This window comes from Gracilinanus agilis, chromosome 1 (assembly GCF_016433145.1).
Source record: "Gracilinanus agilis isolate LMUSP501 chromosome 1, AgileGrace, whole genome shotgun sequence".
Taxonomy (NCBI): domain Eukaryota; kingdom Metazoa; phylum Chordata; class Mammalia; order Didelphimorphia; family Didelphidae; genus Gracilinanus; species Gracilinanus agilis.
The window spans coordinates 190745484-190760425 of record NC_058130.1 but is presented as its reverse complement, the minus strand read 5'-3'; the positions used below and the strand labels follow the sequence as shown (position 1 = coordinate 190760425).

The 14942-nt window shown below is 36.2% G+C and overlaps 1 protein-coding gene across 1 annotated transcript in view; it reads right to left on the bottom strand.

The window, feature by feature from the left end:
- Positions 1–14942, bottom strand: part of PIP5K1B (phosphatidylinositol-4-phosphate 5-kinase type 1 beta) — a 326251-nt gene that overhangs the window by 212196 nt on the left and 99113 nt on the right. The gene's annotated exons all lie outside the window — the stretch shown is intronic.

Sequence of the window (14942 nt, the reverse complement as noted above, 5' to 3'; positions counted from 1 at the left end):
TGTTTGCATGTTGTCTCCCCCATTAGATTGTAAGCTCTTTGAGGGTAGGAACTGTCTCGTTTCTTTTTGTATCTCCAGAGTTTAGCACAATGTTGGCACATAGTAGAACTCTGATTGATCAAGTGATTTTCTAAGTCACTAGGCAGCTTCAGGGATCCTTATCAATGGTCTAAAAACTAAGATGCTAAGTGATTGAGAATCATTCAGCTAGTATGTATCAGAGCTGGTACTGAACCCAAGTCTTCTTGGTTTGGAGACTAGCTTTCTATCTGCTATGCCATGTCTTCTTTCCTACATTTAATATCACTTAAAACAAATATTTTATGTTTGTATATATTAGAGTACAAAGTACAATAATTGTGGTTGAGATTGTTTCCATTAAAATATATAATACATACATACAAAACATATGTAAAAGCATGGGGTAGGGGTGAAGGGGACAAAAGGAGGGGGGCTCTTGGTAGGAAGGACTATGGTGAGTGGCTGAGTTTAATTTTTTTTGCATCTTAAGAGACACAAACTAACATCACATTTAAAAACATTTTAAGAATATAACATAAAATAAAGTTTGTACTATTTAAAAATATTTTAAATGTTTTTTCTTTCATTTCCTTTTTACCCTCCCCCAATAGACTCCTCTTTTGTCAAAGAAAATTATATAATTTTCCAATAATATATATATAATATATACCCCAAACATCCCATACAATGTGCATATCCGAAAATGTACACAGCATTATCTCCTAGTAATACCCCTTTCCCTACTAGGATGATGAAGAAATATTTCAATTTTATTATTAACACCAATTCATACATATTTTTCTATGTTCTTACAGCTTCTTTATGTTCAACATTTTTTACTGCCCAGTATTATTCCTTTTTAATAATGTTTTTATTTTTTCATTTACATTTTGAAATAATTTTTTGACAATTTCTTTTTTATTCAGATTTTCTCCCTCCTTACCCTCCCTCTGCCTCCCTGAGGCAGTGAATGGTCTGATATTGGTTACATCCATATTTTCATATAATATATATTTCTATATTGCTGTTATGATAGAAGACATATACAATAGAAATCTCATGAAGGATATATAGTGGAAGATGGCATGTTTTAATCTGCACTCAGATTCCAATTGCTCAGTACTATTTCAATGAATTCCCATACCAAAGTTTTTTTCAGCCACTCCCTAATGAATGGGTTTTCACTTTGCTTCCAATTTCTTTGCTCCCACACTGTGTATTACCACAAATATTTTGGCATATATTGGATTTTTGTTTGTCTTTGACCTTCTAGGATTTTTGACTCTTTAAACCTTAATATCTATATAATCTTTATTCATTTATTTCCTATCCATTGGTCCGATGGGTATTTCACACTTTGGAAACTTAATTTGATCATATTTGTATGTTCATTAAAAAAAAAAAAAAGCAACCTTACTTTCCATCTTAGAAGCATTACTATGTATTGGTTCCCAGGCAGAAAAGCAGTAAGGGCTAGGCAATAGGGATTAAGTGACTTGCCCAGGGTCACATAGCTAGGAAGTGTCTGAGGCCAGATTTGAACCCAGGACTGTCTCTAGGCCTGGCTCTCAATCTACTGAGCCACCCAGCTACGCCCTGTATGTTCATTTTAACTGCTAAATAGAATCTACACTCGCAAGTCATCTAAATATTCTGATATTTACAAGTTTTGATCTAAGGAGAGATGAATGTTATTTTAAAATTCCCTAATTTTAATCAAGTCAAATACTTTAACAAGCGATTTTTAAAGAAATTACTTCCCCCAAAACACTTTCTGACATATAATCAACTAATAATACAAATTAATTCATTCATATTTTAATGATCATAATTTTACTTCTCTATAAATCTTTATAATTAAAAATGAATTTGTATTTTTTACTTAGTTATTCTCATTTTAGTCCCCAAAGAACTCTGAAAGCCTCATATTAATTGCCCCTGTTTTGTAGAAGAAAAACCGAAGAATAGAGTAGTTAATTAAGACTTTTGCAGGGTAGATAGATGACACAAAGGAGAGAGAGTGATAGATCTGGTTTTGAGAAGACCTGAGTTTAAATCTGGTTTTAGACATTTCCTAGGTGTGTGATCCTGGGCAAGTCATTTAACCTTGTTACTAATACAGAAATAAGGGTTTAAAAAAAAAGTGACTTCCTTGTGGTTGTAGAGCTGACAAATGAGAACAACCAGGTCATAAATCCGGGTCTTCTAACTCCAAGTGTTCCTTTCATTATACTAATATATTAAAAATTTATTTAATTTCTCATCTTCCAAACATAACCTCAAGTTCAGGTTATATTGCTGCATCATCACTCAGAAAGTATATTCAGTCAATATTATTTTTAAAATGTGCTTATTTGGATCTTAAGTAAAGTGCAGAGTTATCATTCTTATTCAGTTCAGTTGAATCCAATACAATATTTATTAAATAACCCTAACCTTATCCTGTTTGAAGCACTGTCCTAGGTGCTAGAAATATGAGAACTAAAATGAAAAATAGCCCCTGCTCTCAAGAAACTTAAATTCTACATGATACAATGTGCCAGTGCTCCAGCAATGAGTCAAAGGGTGAAAGCAATTATCTGATAATAATGTGATAATAACTTCCTACAGGTCGACTATGAAACAAAGAAATGAAGTCCTCTTTGCAATGAGGACTAATTTACAACAAGAAAACTGAATGTAAAAATGATTTAGAATCTTTCGTATTTTTAGTACACTTAAAAAGAAGGATTTCCTGCTTTTTGTCAAAATATTTTTTTAAATGGCCAAGTCCTTGATTTCATTTTATACGATTAAGACAAATCCAGAACTGGCCTATAGAGAGCAATCAAATAACATGGCAACAGTGATCAAAAGAAGCAAATGCAGTATGCTCTCATAGCCGGTTTTCAAACTGGCTGCTTTTGAGGGCATAATAGGTTTTATGAAATGCATGAAATACATATTTTTATTTGTACAATGAAACCCAGAATGGGCATACGGTACAGTTAATATGGACACATTGTATGCCATTTCTTAGAAACTTAGGAAGTCCTGCATATATTCATATTCATTTATGCTTTTCTGTTGCCACTGACAAAAATAATTTTAAATCAGCTCCATTTCAAGTATCCCATATTTAAAAAATGAAGCTGAACTTCTGAAACCCATTCTAAGCTAAAATTTATGGCACTTGTCCACTACGACTTCAGGGGCAAAACTTATAATAACAAATTGTAAGAGCTAAGACTCGTACTTTCCCATGAAAAGCATTCAACAGTTCTTACAATGACTCTTTCAAATTGAATAGAAGAGATAAGCTGGCAAAGTGAGCAGGGAGTACCATACACATAGTAGGCACTATATAAGATGTTTTTTGAATTGAATAGCTGTAAATGGTAAGAAAGGGCTCTAAAAATGTAGCTGTCATAATTCCTTTTCTCAATAAAGGTTTTACTAAAAATTTTTGTAAGCCTTTTTAAACAGAGCATTTACTGCACATATTAGATAGTGAAAAGCATTCTCTAAAAACAACTGAGGAATTTATTGCTTTCTACATAGTGTAACTCACATCTTTTCATGAAAATGTCATTATTGTACCATTCTCTCTTGGCTCAATTTTAATTTTAAGTACACAATAGCATAAATTATGAATAGAAAAATGCTCACAGCCATGAAAAGAAACACATGTATGATTACACTACCCAGACTTCCCACTTGGCACTTGTTAAAATATCTGTGCCAGCTTAACCAATATCACTGTGTTTTTTTTAATGTCTTTCCATAAACATGTAGGTACTCACTGCAAAATCCAGGCAAATGATTAGCTGTTTTGTCCATATTCTATGAAATATCTCAATGATTGTCAAAAATCTTCAGGTTTTATCCAGATATTCATTATTGTAAAAATTAGATTTCATTTTTTAACTTCTCATCTTTAAAAATACAATGGATTATTTCTCCTTCAGTGCCTATTTCTCTAAATATATTTTATTCTTAGTATTCTTAGTTATGAGAATGCTTCAGTAAGAGGTAACAAAAATTATAGTATATGATTTAAAATTATACATATGCAAAGATGGGGATGTCTAATAGTTCAAGTACTATGCTAGGAATTCAAGATTAAATTCTAATGTTGGTTCTGTCATTACTATACTCTACAGGATCTTTCTATTCTTATTTGGTGCCATGTATAAGCTATGAATATGAATCAAAATGCTAAAATAAAATTAGTTAATTTTTATTTAGATTTTTAAGGGTTAAGAAACACTTTATATATGTTGTGTGAATTACATGATTCTCACAACAACCCTGTAAGGTAGGCACTATTACCCCTATTTACAGATGAAAGAATTGAGGCTGAAAGTAATTTAAGTGACTTGTCTATAATCACAGTGTCACACAGCTGAGATTTCTTTTACTTTTTAAATTTTTGTTTATTTTTTCAATGAATAAAAATTTCTTTCCCTTCCACTTCCCCCCACTGAGGTGTGGGGGGAACACTTTGTACAAAAATACATTGTCAAGCAAAACACTTCCTGAACTGATCATGTCCAAAAAACCCCCAAAAACACTTGTATTATTCTGGATCTTTAATTGATCCCTTTTCTCAGTAGACAAGTCTTAAGTTTCATTATTGTACTGCTAGAATCGAGATTGGTCAATAATTTGATCAGATTTCTTAAGTCCTTTTTTGTTTGTCTTTGTATTGTCACTGCATAAATTCTTCTAGTTCTATTCACTTAACTTTGAATCAGTTCATACAATTTCTTCTCAGGTTTCTCTGAAACCATTACAGATACAATTCTTACCATGTCACTTTTATACCCTTAAATCTTTACTGGATCCCTATTAACATCTAGGACAAAACACAGGATTCTCAATGTATCCTTTAATAAACTTCACGATATGATTATCATTCCAGTCTTTTAATAACAGTCTTTTTGCTAACTGCACAGTCCAGTCAAAATCATCCACTAACTCTTCCCTATACATCACATGCCATCTCTTATCTTTTTGCATTTGCACAGGTGGTTTGATCCCTCCCTTTGAAGTATAAATCTATGACCCTATGAAGTTCATAATCTCTGACTTTTACACACTTACAAGGACAGCTCAGGTGTCACCTTCTACAAGTCACATTTTCTAATATCTAATTAATAATGTTTTTAACCCAAATTTCAAAATTTTATATTTTTGTATATTTAGTATTTTTTACATATCTATCTTTTCTGCCCACTTCCTCCCTTCCAACAAAGTAGAATGTACTTGAAGGCATGAATTCTATTATTTTAATTTTTTATATATGTATCCCCAATGCCTAGCAAAGCATTCCCACATAGTAGGTGTTTAATAAGCATCTGTTTAGTTGAATGTAATGTGCCTTTAATCATTCCTAAATTTCTAACTCATCAGGAAAAAGTAATCAGGTATTACCAGAGGTGATATTTTTTATTATTTGCTCCACAAAAGTGATTGGTTAGTTGTTATCCTTTGTATTTGAACAGGACCGAAATGGCATTATTATTTTGGGGTCAATGTACAACTGTGGCTGATCAGACCAAAGCAAGCGTAGAAGGCTCTACCATAGATCAGGCACAAATAGTCTGTATGAATATTTAGGATGGAGATATTTATGAATTTGCATGTCACATTTCTTTTAAGCTACTGAAATTCTTCTTTGCTTAATAGAGCACAGCACCTTCTTTGATGTGGGCACATCATGCAGGATTGGTCCTGCACCTGTGCCTCCCATGTCTCATGATCAATACTAAAGCTCCTCAGAGAGACCTTGAGAGTGTCCCTTGTATCATTTCCTCTGACCTCTGTGTGAGTGCTTGTTTTGTACAAGTACCCCATAAAATAATATTTTAGGCAAATGTATGTTTGGCACAACCTACTGATAATATAGCCTCCACATGAGGCTAGTCTGGTTCCCAGGCAAAAAATCAATGAGGTTTTGTTAAGCATATACTAGGTTACTATGTGCTAAGCATGTACTAAGTACTGGGAATATAAATAAAAGGAAAGGATAGTGCCTGCCCTCAAGGAGCTTATATTCTAATATAGGAAGAAAAAAAAACATATAAAAGGGAGCTGAAAAGGATGTGGCAAGGGGAGAGGAAGAGTCATGGTAGAGAAATCCAGAGAATCAGGAGCAGAGCAGGGAGGGGAGTGAAGAAGTGAACCTGGCTGGCTTAGCCTCAAAATAGAGATTCTGGGAGGAACTCACCAACTGAAGAAGAGGCTAGAGGAAAGGAGGGGTCTTGAAGGCTGACAAGGTTGCAGGACAAGAGGGGTCAGAAAGTAAAGTTTGTCACCAGAAGCATACTTAAAAATTTCCCAAGATGGTAGAACATGACAGGCTTTGTGTTCCATCGCTTGTCTTTGAGATCCCAAGAGTCATCTTCACACTACAATGAGGCATCAGAGTAGGTTCTCCCTGAAACTAAGACCTACTTTTTAAAGACCAAAACAAAACAAAACAAAACAAAATACTTCCAGGGATGCTATATGATTGCAAATGATGGAGTACTACAGCCTCTAAAGAATTAAAATTATGACTCACCCAGAGGGCAATGGAGAGGCATATGATGGTTGTGAATATATTGCAGTATATTACCAATGAAGGATTGCTCCCTGGAAGCTATGTAAAAGATCTCAATGAGGTGTATAATAAATGTCCCTAATTCATCCCCAAACATAACCAAGCCACAATTTTCATAACTATATTAATAGCTCACATTTGCAAAGTACCTTCAGCAAATAATTTCATTTGACCCTAAAGAGGGCTGAGAAAGGTTAGCATAAACTCATTTTAGCTAAATAATTTTACCACTTAATCACATTACACAGTCATAGTCCTTTCCGATTGCCTCTTACTGTAACCCTGCTCTCACAGCTCCATGCCATTCCATCCTTCCCACTCCATTACAATAAATGTAGCTCCCACATACTGGTGGTGTTATCAACCTTCCACGTTGGTAATTTTGAATCATTTGGTATTGCTGTTGTGGCAAAAGTTCCGAATCTCTTGACAACCTCATGCTAAGTATATTTGGGGCAAGCTGACTGTGTGTCCCATCAAAACTGGAGTCCAAAAGCTCTCTAGATGTGAGAACCACAAATCCTGGAATACAAATTCCCATTGTCAATACTAGTGTTCAGGAGTGGGCTTTTTGATGCTGGGTCATCATCTATTGAACCTTTAAATGTGCACGAGGTGGTTAAGAGCAAGTAGGGAAGTTAGTTATCCTATTCTCCCAATGATTGAGAGAAGATATTAGAAGCAAAGAACTGAACATATCAAGGTGACTACTGATTGGGTATGCTAGAAAAGAGAACTCATCTGTGAAAGTAAGAGGAAAATTCTTACTCAAGGAAGAGTTTTATTTGTTGATTTTCTTTTTCTGCTGCTAGACTCAAGTAAACAAACATCTCTCAGAATCAGCATGAAAACTTCTCACAAAATACTGGAACAAAATTTTTAATGAAAGAAAAAGCCTGTGGGTATTTAAAATTGGTATAATTTAGCAGTAGGAACCCAATACCACTTATCAGCATGTCTTTTATACTTACTATAAACTAGGATAAGATTGGTTAATACTGGTGATTTCCTGGTAAAATTTTTTAAAATTTCTCCATCAATAATTATGTACTGAAGGCCCACAAAAAAGTGCCCCCCCATTTACATAATCTTCATATGGAGGTATGCTGACAATTCTTGATAATAAAAATAATAATAGCCATAATGATATGATAAGCCTGTTGGTGGACATGGATCTGAAACATGACCTAATTTTAGATCTGGCACTAACTCTTATTTTAATTCATATCTGTGTAGGAAGTAGAGTGTAGTAGAAAGAGCACTGAATTTGGAGCTCTAGGTTCAAGTTTCAGTTCTTCCACTTACTAGCTATGTGACCTTTGACATGTCGCCTCACTAATCTTGGCCTCTGCTTCTTCTTCTAAAAATCAATTAACACAGATCGATTAAGCTCCTGCTCTGAGTATTGAGCACAGTGGTAGGAACTTTTGGTGTTTAGTTATTTCAGGCATGTCCAAGTCTTCGTGACCCCATTTGGGGTTTTCCTGGCAGATACTGGAGTGGTTTGCCATTTCCTTCCCTAGCTCATTTCACAGAAAAGAAAACTGAAGCAAAAAGGGTGAAGTGACTTGCTCAGGGTCACACAGTTAGGAAGTGTCTGAGGCCAGACTTGAGCTCATGAAGATGAGTCTTTCTAACTTCAAGTGTGGCAATTATTTACACTGTGCCACTTAGCTGCTCTTGTGGTTTTACGCTAGAGATACAAATAAAAAAGTTAAACTTCTCCTGCCTTCAAAGTGCTTACATTCAAGGGAGGATGAGGAAGTTTGGTTGGATTCCAGTGATTCCCAAAGTGGGTGCTACCACCCCCTGGTGGGTGCTGCAGCAATCCAGGGAGACGGTGATGGCCATAGGTGCATTCATCTTTCCTACAATTTGCTATTAAAATCTAAAAAAAAAATTAATTTCCAGGGGGCTAAGTAATATTTTTTCTGGAAAGGGGGCAGTGGGCCAAAAAAATTTGGGAACCACTGGATTAGACTATCTCTCTAATATTCTTTCCAGCTCTTAACATTCTGTCAATCAAGGGGCAACTGGGTAGCATAGTGGATAGAGTGCCAGGGCTGGAGTCTGGAGGACCTGGGTTTAAAACTGGCCTCAGATACTTCCTAGCTGTGTAATCCTGGGCAAGTCATTTAACTCCAATTGTCTAGCCCTTGCTCTTCTGTCTTAGAATTGATAATAAGACAGAAGGTATGGGTTTAAAAAAATTCTGTGATTCTATGTAAGGTGATGTGCCAACTCCCTGCCCACAGACATGACAAGCTCAAGGGAAGAAATGAAAATAATCATATTTAAATTGAGAGGCAATGCACAACAAAATTAATCGGCAAAGATCATCCTAGCACTCTTTTCTTTGGATCCCTAATTGGAAGGAAGAATAGTTCTCACTGAGATGAAAAAATATGGGCTGCAAGAACAGGCATACAGCTCAGTATTCCAAACACAGAGGATGATGATTTATTTGCCATTTCTGGAGCTTTCTACATAGACTTCTTTCAGTTTGTTCTCATAGCTGCTCATGCATTCTCATTGTACTTTCTTCCTCCCCGCTGACCCTGGAATGGCACAAGACCCTGAAATCAGCTCTGTCTCTGGAGCAAACACACATCATTCAATCTGGAAGAATTTAACACAGTCTCAGTCACAAGACAAACTGAGGGGGTCATTATTATCAGAAAATTTGAAAAGTAAAGACTTCAACTGGAGATTTATGTTTCTAACATAGCATGTGGCTTCCTCCCTGTCTCCTCCTCACCCCCCTAAAAAAATTCCTCATAGAGACTGTATTGATGGCATTTCAATACCAAAAAAGAAAAAAAAAGTTAATCTTCTGTCCATCTAATGGTTCTTGGCACTCCTCATTCCTCTATTAGAAGGGGGCTCAGCTTAGTCTGACAAAACTAAACCTCTAGGTTATGTGTGTAATGTTAAATTCAGAGTCAGTAACTTTATAATCTCATTAGTAAAACTATTTTAGTTGCTTTGTTTTTAAAAGGAAAAGTCTGAACTCTGGTTTTTCAGGTTTAACCTTAATCCAATACACTGGCAGGTTGCCTCAGAAAGCCCATAATATTTTTGACACATCACCTCAGAATATTTTCTTCCACCCCCAGCATCACAGAAGATCATGGGATCATATCTTTAGGGCAGATCTTAGAAGCCATTTAGTTTAAGATGTATTTGAAGCTTACTGAATCTAACTTAAAGAAAATTTTAAAACCTGTAACTTTCATTAAGCAATTTACTATGTTTCAAGTATTGTGCAAAGCACTATGGATACAAATACAAATAAAAACAAGGGCAGTCCCTGTCCTCAAAAAGTTTACATTCTAATATGGGAAGACACCACACAAAAGGAAGCCAAAAACCTGGAGAGGGGGAGAGAAGATGGTATCATAATTTTTTCTAAACTGTTACTTTTCATCTTAGAATGAATGTGGTGTATTGGGTCCAAGGTAGAAGAATAGTAAGGGCTAGGCAATGAGAGTTAGATGACTTACCCAGAGTTACCCAGCTAGGAAGTATCTGAGGCCAGATTTGATCCAAGCACCCCCTGCCTCTAGGCCTGGCTCTCAATCCACTGAGTCCCAGATGGTTTCATTATTAACAATCATTTACAATCAATATTCAAGAAAAATACTTGCTCTTTTCATGTCATTCCAACTAAAGGATTAACTCCAGTTTTACTCAAGAGAGTTGCCAAAATTTAGGACACTGGAGTGGGGCATACCATAGATTATTCTATTTAAATTTTCTGGTTAGTGCTTGGATCAGGCACAGGGAGATAAGAAAGAAAGCATGAAGTTGGAAGTCGTGAAATTTGGGCTCAAAGTATCACTTTGCCATTAACTAGCAGCATGAGGTATGTTAAACACAGTTCCCTGCACCTCAGTTTCACCATCTGTAAAGCAGGAACATTAGATTATAGAGAAAGAGCTGGAAGGACCACATGCTTTGACGTGGAATTCTCAGATATCACCTAATTCAATCTCCCCATTTTACAAGAAGAAGTAACTCAGAAGTGAATGGCCTTGCCCAAGGACCTGCTGGTAATAGGAATCAATCTATCAATAAATCAAGAAGGCTTTGAGTGTATCCACTATGTACAAAGGGCACCTAGGTGGCACAGTGGATAGAGCACTCCTTTTCTTGAATTCAAATCCAGCCCCAACCACTTTCTATTTGGGTGATCCTGGGCAAGTCACTTAACCCTGTTTTACTCAGTTTCCTCTTCCATAAAATGAATAGGAGAAGGAAATGGCAAACCATTTTAGTAGTTTTGCCAAGAAAACAACAAATGAGGTCACATGGAATCTAACTTGCTTGAAAATGACTGAATAACAACATTGTATATAAAGCTATGAGCTAGGCAGTGAGAAGACAAAAATGAAATAGTTCTGCCCCCCAAGGTGCTTACACTCTACCAAAGGAAACATACACATATATAAGAGTAAGAGAAAAATAAACACAAGTAATGGCAAATAGTAGTCACCTGCAGCTGGGGAGCCCAATAAGTCCTTGTGTAACAGGTGACAACTGAGGTGAAGTTGGAAAGAATCTAGAGATTTTCAGTGGAGGAAAGTGACAAGAGAAGACATTCTAGACCTAGTGGAAAGCCTGCACAAATGCATTAAGATGGAAGGATGGAATGTGGGAATACAAAGAATATCAAGAAGGGTAGTTTGGCTGAACAAAGGGTGCAGTAAGAGGAGTAAAATATGATGTTCAGTCATATATGATTCTTAGTGATCCTATTTGGAGTTTTCTTGGCAGATATAATGGAGTGGTTTGCCATTTCTTTCTTCAACTTGCTTTACAGAAGAGGAAACTGAGGCAAACAGGACTAGGTGACTTGATCAGGTCACATAGCTAACAAGTGTCTGAGACCAGATTTGAACTCGGGAAGATGAATACTTCTGACTGAAGACCAGCACTCTATCCACTATACCACCTAACTGCTCCTATAATATGGGATAAGTCTAGAAAAACAGGCTGAGGACACATCGTAAAGAGTTTTAAATGCCAAATAGAAGAGATTATAGTTGATCCTAAATGAAATAGAGAGCCATCAGAGTTTTCTGAAAGGTGTAACATGGTCAGATCTTGGAGATCTCCAAATCTTTATGGTTTCTTAATTCTCTAAAATGCAAGCATTTTATAATTCTTAGGCATATAGTCACAAATCTCCCACTCTGTATTTTCTTATTTCCTGATGGGAAAACAATTATGCTCTTGCCCTCTTCGAAAGGAGTATTTATAATATTAGTGAGTGAAAGTGAAAACATTTTAATCCTTTATTTTTCCATTAGTGGTTTTAAAGGCTGCCAGGTATTAGGAAATATGATCTAGAATCTGAAAGGCTAAAAGTTTTAATTGATTTAATGACCTAACTTTTATAAGGACAGAATCATGGGACATGGCTAGTTAGTTCATTTGAAAAATATCTGTGTGGTTTTTTTCCTGGATTTTAAGCTCAAAATATATGAGCCATCTGATAAGACAGTTAAGAAAGCTATTGTAATCTCAGGCTAAGTTACTCATAAGAGGCCCAGTACCCTGGAAAAGGAAGGGACAGAACTATTGAACCCTAATTTGGTCAGACCATATCTCAGGTAGCATACCACATTTAGGAAGAATGCTGATAAGATAAAAGATTATTCAGAGGAAGGACCCAAGGACAAAGTCATATGAGGATCCATTAACTGAAGCAACCTTGAAGAAAGGAAGATATGGGGAGATGTGATGGCTGGCAATTACTTAAAGATTAGGATGTACAGAGTTCATGTGTTTGTAATTTTTTTTAAGTTTATAAATGAAGAAGCACAGCACAGTCACTAACGAGCTAGCCCAGACTTAGACTGACTTCAAGACCACCAAGGACACATAAAATGCCACTCCGGGCAAATGGGAAAGGCATATAACCTTTCAAAGCCCCGCACAACTCTGGAAGGCAGCAGGTGCTGTGTTTACATTGGAAGAGGGCATTCTCTTACCATGTGTTCTTGTTGCCAGTGTAATTACAGATGTGTAAAATTTGTAAAGTATTTCCCCAATACTCTTGAATTTAAGCATTATGGAAGCCCTGGGAAAACAGGCACTACTGGCATCATCATCCCCCATTTTACAGAGCAAATAATCATAGATCTTAAAATTAGGAAAGTTTTTTTTTAAATCCCTATTAGTCCAGTCCCCTAGTTTTATGTATTAGAAAATTGAGGAACAGGGAGATTCAACAAATTGCCCAAGTAAAGCATGAGGAGCAGGATTTGAATACACGTCCTTCAGTTTCAGACCTTGTGTTCTTTCCACTGTGTGGTGTTGTTTTCTATGAGGCAACTGAGATTTAGAGAGGTTATGACTTGTTCATGGTCATACAGCTAGTAAGTACTTTTTCAGAAAGCAAGATTTGAACCAAAGTCATCCTGTCTTCAAGTCCAGCACACTTAGTAATAATAATCACAATGATGACAATGATTTGTTCAGATGGTTCAATTTTGTCCAACTCCTCGTGACCTCTTTGTGGTTTTTTTTGGGCAAAGTTCCTGGAATGGTTTGCTATTTCCATCTCCTGCTCATTTTATAAGTTAGGAAACTGAGGCCAAAAGGGATAGGTGATTTGTCCAGTGTTACACATCTAGTAAATGTCTGAGGCTCGATTTAAATTTGAAAGATGACTTTAGGCCTGGCATTCTATCTACCATGTCACTTAAATGCCTGGAAAGATTATAATAATAGCAATAATAATAATAACAATGATGACCAGAATTTAAATCAGTGATTCCTAAAGTGGGTGCTACTGCCCCCTGGTGGGTGCTGCAGCAATTCAAGGAGGCAGTGATGGCTACAGGTGTATTTATCTTTCCTATTAATTGCTATTAAAATTAAAAAAAAATAATTTCCAGGGGGCTAAGTAATATTTTTTCTGGAAAGGGGGTGGGAGGCCAAAAAAGTTTGGGAACCACTGATTTAAATAGTATTTTAAAATTTACAAAGCATTTAACAACTACAGTATCTCATTTTCACCCCTACAACAGCACTTAGAGGTAAGTACTATTATTATCCATGTTTTACAGTTGAAGAAACTGAGGTAGGCAGAGGCTAAGTGACTTAGGATCATCCAGATAATGTGTGAGGCCAGATTTGAACTTGGGTTTTCTTGACCCCAGGTCTAATACTCTATTCAATGTGACAGCTACCTGCCTTATTCCATGAGGGCAAAAATGGAAGCAGCACCAAAGCAGAGTTTTCATGTAAGGGAAAAACAAAAACAAAACCTCCCAATAATCCGAACTGTCCAAATGGCAAACTCACTACTCCAGTCCTTAGGCTGGGTTCCCACTTGGGCATATTACCCAAAAGTGATTCCATACACCCAGAAAGAGAATCTACAAAGTGTTAAGTTCTAAAAAAACTCCTCTTGCTGTCCTCTCCTCTCTCCTTAGTCAACTCCCTCTCCCCCATGATTAAATACTAGTTCTTTCTTTTCAGAAAATCATAAAATCCTTAGTAGTAGGAATCAAGTCTTTTATTACATACTTCATTTTATTATGTATTGCACTCTGAGAACCGTGTGGGTGCAGCAAACAGTATGAAGCTTTGTTTGTCTAGGAGACAGACATCATGTATATGCACTCCCACCTTTCTTCCGGGTATCACTTACTGGTAGTTAATTTTAGTTTTCTGTTTTAACCCTATGAGGACAGGCTAAAAATGTTAATGATGTTTTACACAGTTATATTCTGCCCAATATTTGTTCCCTGAGCATGTCAGATTTCCTAAAGAAATTTTGCAATCAAAAAGATCATAAGCGGACACATGAAAGTATTTCTAGCAGCACTTTTGTCCAGAAGTTTGGTAGGAGCAAAGGACTGGAAAAAAAAAAAAAAGACGCCTATCGACTGGGGAATCTCTAAATAAACTACATATATTACTGTACTATAAGAAGCAATGGATATTGAAAATTCAGAGAAAAAGGGAAGCCCCATATGAATTTATGCAAAGTAAAGCAAGCAGGATTAGGGGAGAAATGTAAACAAAGATGTAAATGGAAACAACAAATAATGATGATGACAAAACGAAACTGGAAATCTGTGCAAATATTATGACCTAGAGCAGCTGTGACGAGGTGAGAGAAAATGCTCCCCCCTCCCTCTCTGGAAGAGGCGGGAGAAAATGGATGTGGATATTGTGTAGAGCATCTGACTTGGTTGATGTGTTGGTTAGTTTTGCTGGACTGATTTATTTTTTCTTCGTTACCAGGGATATCTCTCTGGGTGGGAGATGTAAGATATATTTGGGAATGAATATGATGTAAAAATAAAAACAATTCAGT